The sequence below is a fragment of the Panthera uncia genome, assembly GCF_023721935.1.
Source record: "Panthera uncia isolate 11264 chromosome A1 unlocalized genomic scaffold, Puncia_PCG_1.0 HiC_scaffold_17, whole genome shotgun sequence".
Taxonomy (NCBI): Eukaryota; Metazoa; Chordata; class Mammalia; order Carnivora; family Felidae; genus Panthera; species Panthera uncia.
Window position 1 is genome coordinate 68561746 of NW_026057577.1, and position 8038 is coordinate 68569783.

The window sequence follows — 8038 nt, forward strand, 5'->3', positions numbered from 1 at the left end:
ATTGCAGTGATCGTTTTACAATATATACAAATATTGAATCATTATGCTATACACCTGAAATTAATGTAATGTATGTCAATTATACTTCAATTAAAAACATTAAAAAAACGATGAGTGACAGTTGTGAAAGACAACAGCTGTGGCATTAGATTTTCATCATGTCAGGCCTGAGATCTGTATTTCAGGTCACTTTTTTCCACTGGCACTGATCCTGAAGGACAACAGTTGTCCTTCTATTGGCTATTTGCTAACCCACCTGTTGCCTCCATGGGCTAAAAGATTAACAGAGTTGCAATGGGAAATGAGCCATTTCAGAGATCTGGGCTGAATAGGGCTTTCATGTAGCATTTTACTTCAGAAGTTTAAGCAAAACATTATCTGGTGTTATCAGCAATAACAGTAGTATGTGTCATCATTCCCATTCTAGGTAAAGAAAACCTTTCAAATTATAATAAACACTTGCTTTAAATGTATACCCACAATTAGAATAGATATCTACTTTTTCAGTTATCTAAAAAATATATTTTTTGAAATAGGCATACCTAACATATAGTCAAATACTAAAGAATTCAAGGCAAAAAGGGAATTTATTTAATGTTTCCCTTCTTGATCAATGCATAATTTCATAGTCATTAAACCATCCTCTTTTGCAAAATAGTTATTGGTAAATGGTTAAATATCATTACTTGGATAAATTAACTGTGGTACATCCATACAATAGAATATTATGAGCAATGACAAACGGACAAACTCATGATACATGCAAGAAAATGTTTGAATCTTACAGGTGTTATGCTAAATGAAAGAAGCCAAATTCAAAAGGCTACATACTCCCTGATAACATTTACATAGCAATCTGGAAGAGGCAAAAATAAAAGGAGAGAAAAGAGATTAGTCATTGTCAGAGATTTGAGGGAGGTTAGGTTCTGACTTCGAATAAGTATGGGGGAGTTTGAGGATTGATGAAATTACTTTGTATTTGTTTGTGGTTATAGGATTGTGCATTGTGCGTTGGTAAAAATTTACAGAACTGTGCACTAAAAGCACTAAAATTACTTTATATATATATATATATATATATACACATCTTATATACTATGTATACTTAAATACCTTAAATACTTTATATGAATACCTTAATTTAAAAAAAAATCAATATTTTCACAGAAGTATTTCTGCCCAAAATATGTATTTTAATGTGAAAGAGCTATAAATGGTCGTCACAGGTATTGCAGATCTAAAAATCCTCATTAGACTCTAAATGTACAAAATGAGTCATCAGGCTTTACTATTAATAGAAATTGAAGTGTGTGAACAGCAATATTTTAGTAAAAATATAAGCCTTATGAAGAGTTATAGATACTATTGTGAGACTTTGTGTTTTGTTTTTTTTGCACTTGTGTTCAGATATATTAAGGATAAGGGGTACTGTATATTTGAATTTTGCTCTTTTACATTTGAGAAATTAAGACACTTGGTTGAAAAGAAACCAGGAATTCTGTATCAGTAGATTACTCACATTCAGTTTTGGAATGCTCTATGAATGTTTTTTAATACCTTCATAAATTGTGAAAAGTAGATAGATTGTTGAGCTTGTGCATACAAATACTAGTTCTCCAGCCTGAGAATGTATTTACACGTCTATTTATTCATCCTTTTACTGTAATCTAACACCATTCTTACTAGTAATTTTTCTACAAAAGGAGCACTCTGGTAATATTCTAAGGTGGCATTTAGTACAGTATCTGGGAGAAGAAATCCAGAAGGAAGTACTCCTTATCACTTTCTTATTTATGCTAATTTCACTATCACTTTTGGAGTCACTCAGGCTTGAAGCCTGGTAGTTGTTTTTAGTTCTTTCCTCTTCCTTCTCCCCTTACTCACCCAGTCATCTGTCATGAGTCTCCCACATCTGCTTTATCTTGTAAAGTTACCTCTTCTCCATGTCACTACTAACTTCTTTGTGGTGCCTCAAACTGGTTGTGTACATGAGCCAGGGAAAGTATTAGACAACAACAACAACAACAACAACAACAACAACAACAACAAAAAGCAGGTATCTAGACCCATCCCAGAGGTGCTGAATCAGGATCCCTAAGTAGGGTCCAGGGATCTGTACTTTTTGACAGCTTCCTAGGAAAATGGAGAAGGCTTCCTATTTGCAGTACCTAGATAACACCTGTTCTCAAAAACTGAGAGATGTAAGAAAGGGTAATAGTGAGAAGTGGACCTAAGACATCCAGATAAATTAAAGGTCCTCCAGTGAATATGGAGCCACAGTGGACCATGTTTCCCCTTTCCCTCCTTCCAGCCCCCTAGTTCAAAACATTTGATGATCAGGGCTTTTGCCCCAATCCAAAACAAAAACACAAATAAGGTTTTCATCTAGAGGCACTGAAAATACTGTCTGGGGGAACTATGGCAGCCTAGTATCACAGTGTGTTGCTGATGCCCTAAAATAAAATCATTCTGGAACTTAAGAACCAAGAAGTTTATGTATTATAAACTGAAGCCTTTCTGATGCCTCTTTTTGAATATAAAAACACAACCAAGATCCCTAGACATTTGGAAAAAACCTGGAAAATAAGGGGTGCCTGGGTGGCTCAGTCAGTTATGTGGCCTACTTTGGCTCGGGCCCTGATCTGCCTCGGGCTCTGTGCTGTCAGCATGGAGCCCGCTTTGGATCCTGTTTCTGCCCCACCCCCCCCCGGCCCCCCCCCGCCTTCCATCCTTGCTCTCTCTCAAAAATAAAAAAAGAAAAACATTAAAAAAAAAAAAAGAGTGGTGCCTGGGTGGCTCAGTTGGTTAAGCATCTGACTTTGGCTCAGGTCACGATCTCACGGTTTGTGGGTTCAAGCCCCGCATGGGGCTCTGTGCTGACAGTGCGGAACCTGCTTCAGATTCGGATTCTCTCTCCCTCTCTGTCTGTCCCTCCCCCCTCTGTCCCTCCCTAACTCATGCTCGCGCACGCTCGCTCTCTCTCTCTCTTTCAAAAATAAATGAATAAACTTTAAAAAATAAAAGTAAAACAATGAAGAAAAAAAAGAAAACCTGCCAAATAAAAAGAAATGCATCAATAGAAAACTTGGCATAAGGAAATACAAATAATTCAGAGAACAAAGAATTCTTTAAAAAAAAAAAATGCCCTAATAAGTTTATCAGAGAAATTCAAGAAGATATTATAATAAAAGAACGATCAGACACTAAGAATCCTGAGAAACCAGGGGTGCCTGGGTGACTTAGTTGGTTAAGCATCCAGCACTTGTTTTTGGCTCAGGTTATGATCCCCACATCAAGCTCTGTGCTGACAGTGTGGAGCCTGCTTCAGATTCTCTCTCTTTCCCTCTCCACCCTTTCCCTGTTCATGCTCTGTCTCTCTGTCTCTCTCTCTCAAAATAAATAAACTTAAAAAAATAAAGAATCGTGAGAAACTAAAAACATAGTTTTCAATATGAAAATATAAATAGAAAGATAAGAAAATAAAATTAAGGAAAACCTCAAAATAGTATAAAGAGTCAAGAAAACCTAAGACAGAAGAACTATAGGAAAAATAAAGAATTGTCTTAGAGATCCAAGATCTAAGATCTTCCAGGGGGAGAGGTCAGAGAAAATGGAGAAAGGAAATACTTAAAGAGCTAAAGGAAGCCTTGAGACCTTAAATGTTTCTGCCAAATGGTAAGTAGAATAAATGAAAAAATGCCTCCACGTAGAAACAACACTGTGAAACTACAGAAAGCTTGGAATAGAGAGAAGAAATTCAAGGTGAGAGAAAAGAAAAGATGGGATTGAGATTCAGGCTTCTATCTGATTTTTCATCTTCAGTACTATTAAAACACATTGGGGGAATGCTGTCAAACCTTTTGAAAGAAAGTGATTTTCAACCCAGAATTCTATACCCAGCTTGAATATTAATTAAATGTAAAAGCAGAATAAAAACATTTTCAGGAATGTGAAAATCAGTCCATTTATTTCCCAGATACTCTCTCTTTAAAAGATACTAGAGAGGGGGTGGAATAAGTTAGGCACAAAGAGACCTAGAAAACAGTGGCTTTCACCTAGTGTTGCAATGCAAGGAGGCTCCGTGATTGCTGTGCGTTGTGTGATGGGCCTAGAGTGCGCTTGCTTCAGGGGACAGAGATCTCCTAGAAGAAGAAGTTTCCATTGACCAGGTAGTATGTTTGACAGTTTTGGAAGAAATTATGGGAGATGATGAAAAACAGAAAGACAAAAACTTTAGGAAAAACACTGAGTATAGAAAAAGACATGTAATCTTTATCTGAATCATAAGTATATTACATTCTCTGCCATGAAGAATATTCCTATAGTCTTAATAATGCAAATGTCATTTATTTTTTATTTCAGTGTTAAACCTTTAGACAAACCCCAGAATAGTTAGATATGTACATGTTATCAATCCCAAGAAGGTAAAAAAGAAACCTACCAATGATAGCACTTAACAGCTACAAAGAGAAAGAAAGGAGAACAGCAAGGAGAATATATCCTCTTCTCACAACGTAGATGTTCATGTTGTCTGTCACTGATTTAAAAAAATTTTTTCTGAAGCTTAAATATTTTACTTCAAGTCATGGGTAGTGTAAGAGAGCTAAATCTTCACCCATCATAAGCAGGAAGTCAATGGACAGTATAATTCCAGGCACTTAATATGCACTCAGTAAATGTCACATATTTATCTTGATCAAAAACCATTAAAGAATTATATTTAAGTACAATGTCCTCACTATGACCTTCATGATTCATGTTAATTTCAAAACAGGTACTTTTTTGGGTTTACTCTTCCTTATATGCTCCCTACTCCAGCCAAATGAAACCATATCCACCATGCAACCACTGGCACAAGATAAAATTAATACAATTAATGTGAAGGGACATTGGGGAGAATAAGGAGTATGGATTTTTGAGAAACTGACATACCTTGATCAAATTAAATTTTATCAGTAGAGTTCAAACGACACACACTTTTTGTGTTGGCTAGTTTGAAAGCCTTTTTAGGCTAATCTTTGCTTGCAAAAAAAAAGGTCACATTTAGTCTGGCATAACAGGGACTCTCTGTTTGCCAATAAGCCCTCTGGTAAAGTAGCTCTAATTAGAAACTTTGGAGTACTTTTCTTTACTCTCCTTAATATTGCAAATATCATGAAAACCACAATGAGGAGTTGGAGGCAACATAAAGATTATTGGTGTCTACAAGCTGCATAACAAGAGTGATTCTTCCTTTTGTGCCCTCTGGCAATTTGGTTGGTTCACAAGGGAAGAATGACTCAGCTTGAAATACAGGGCAGTGATGGCTGGTAAAATCAATTGAAAAAAACTCCAGAAAGATCTTTGTTATATTTCAGGAGTACCTATTTGTCATGGATGCAGACTGCAATCAGGTTATATTAGTGGTGTGGCTCTGGGCAACATGTTCTTCCCATCAATAATTTCGTAGCAGTTGGGTTCATTCTATGTAAGCAATAGAAGCCAACTGGGGCAAACTCTTGGCCCCATCAAAAATAATTGACAACAAATTATAATAAAATAGTAAGAAATAGTCCAAAATAGCTAAAAAGAAGCATTAAAAATTTTAAACTTTCAAATAAAACAGTGAATTAATAACACTTGGAAAGACACTGGGTAGCTCTTAGGACAAAAGAAATTAAACAATTGGGCCTTGGGAGGACAGCAGCTAGAGTTATTCTGGTATTCTTAGTGGACAAACACATCTGGTTAGTGTCTTCGAGCACGACTGAAATGACTCCGCCTCAACCACTTTTTGCATTTTTGGGACTCAACCCAGATTCAGATGTGCAGGACAGAAAGTAAAGAGTCATGTGTTTCACCCTTGGGAGGAAGGGGGAAGGGAAACGCTGGTTGACGTCCTGCAGAGAAATGTTAGTGAGGATGACAAGAGCTGGGCAAACAGAAACAGATGTCCACCACCAACTGTCAAGAACTTTTAAAAAGACATTACTATCTTGGAGAGGCCTCTCTGGTCCTACTCCTATCTCTTTCTGATAATATAAGGATTCTCTTGCCTTGATCCTAAGATATTTTCAGTTTGTCTCTCATTGTGGTCATAGTTTTAGCTATAATTTTTTTTTTTCTTTATTTGAGGGCTTACTTTTATGGTCAAAGTAGTTTTGTGGTAGACTTTTGGTCTTACCCAGTACCATAGATAGAACATAGTCCTGTTGACACCTTGGTTTTAGACTGCTAGACTCCAGAACTATGGAAGAATAAATTTCTCTTATTTTAAGCCACCCAGTTTGTGGTACTCTGCTCTGGCAGCCCCAGGAAGTGAATTCACCCCCATCTCCTGTTTCCTTTTTTTAATTCCATCAGCCTCAGATTGTTACCATTACCAAGTACTTACCATTACTACAAACCAGTACTGCCAATATTTTAATACGCACACAAATCAGTTGGAGATCTTGCTAAAGTGTTGATTCTGATATAGCGTTTCTGGTGGAACCTGAGAGTCTGCATTTCTTACAAGTTTCCAGGTGCTGTCCATGCTGCTGGTCCAAAGACCACACTTGGAGAAGCAATGCATATATAAGAGAGTCAGCAAGGAGAGGTCTCTTGTCAGATCTAGGCTTTTTGGCACAATGCTGACGGGGATAAAGTGGGAAAACTTATCCAGTGAGATGAAAAGAAAATAAGTAAACAAATAAAATATCCCAGGGAAGAAGGATAGGGAAATTTTCAGAATAGACTCCCAGATTATTCTCCATCTCCTGACCTCCTCCAACTCCCCTCACATCCCCCAAAAGATTAAGGATGCAAAGATTTCAAATTTGCTTTCTAAAGACATAAATTTATCAGTGTAATACCAAGTTGCCATCTGATGTGGTCACTTTTAATTGCATTTTTTAGATTGTGATATCCAAAGGAAACAGTACAGAGACTGAGAGATGAGTGGGCACCGTAATAGAACAATACAAGAAAATGATCTTGAAGTTGATGAAGTTTCTATTGTATTTGGGAAGAGTGGCCTTTTGCAAAGGTCCAGAGCCGAAGTTTCAGAGCTTTTCAAATTGGCCTGCCTGTTTTTAGGTTTCACCTTAAGAGATAGTGTTTCCCTATACATGAGGTCTGGTCCAGGAATTAGCATTTAAAGACTCTGTGGGTAATTCTGATGCTAAGTCAGGTTTAGGAAATAACAGGTCTGAAATAAGAAAATTTACTATATTCTTATGACATTTTATTTTATACCCAGGTTTTTAATTAAAAGAATATTTCTATTAATATACAGTTAAGCAATATTGTACATAAAACCAATTTTAGAAATATGGTTGCCTGGTAACAGAACTTCAAAATCAATTTGAGAACGAAGTATTTTCCACCGTAAGGATTCCTCCTGGGGCCTTCACAGAATAATGTCTCCCACCCTCACCCTCTGGCCAGCAGTATTCAAACTTAAGTGTTCATAGGCATCTCTGATGGGCTGCCTAATAAGATGGATTTCGGGGCCCCACCACAAGACATTCTGAGTGTGTGGTTTGGAGTGGGGTCTAAGAACCTGCATTTTTGCCACATATCCCAGCGACTCTCCACACAAGTGGTCCATGGGCCGCAGGTGGAGACCTCCCGTGCTGTACTCTTGCTGTCCATGTGGAATCCTGGAGAGGAAGAGATAAATATGACTGCTCAAGAATCTGCATTTTAACAGCCTGTCCCAGGACCTTTCAAAGGGTAGTGACAGGCTGAAAAAGAGCATGGCATCTAATCAGCAACTGAGATTGCAGATAATAACGTCTTTATGAAGTGTTCCCTGGTTTTTACAGTAAGTCACTCAAGCCAGCATATAATGCCAAGTTCCAACCTGATTTGCGTCACTGCACTTGTGGGTTTGTGCCAAGACTGGTTATCAAACATATTGAAAAGATAACCTCAGAAAAAGCGGGATAAAAATACGATGCAGGCTTAGCACGACAGAAGCAAAATCTGAGCGGAGGTCATCTATAAGTCACCGTGGAAGGACGATGTTCGGGATTTGTTCCAACAAGCCTTTGATGAAAGAATTTGATTAGTGGGC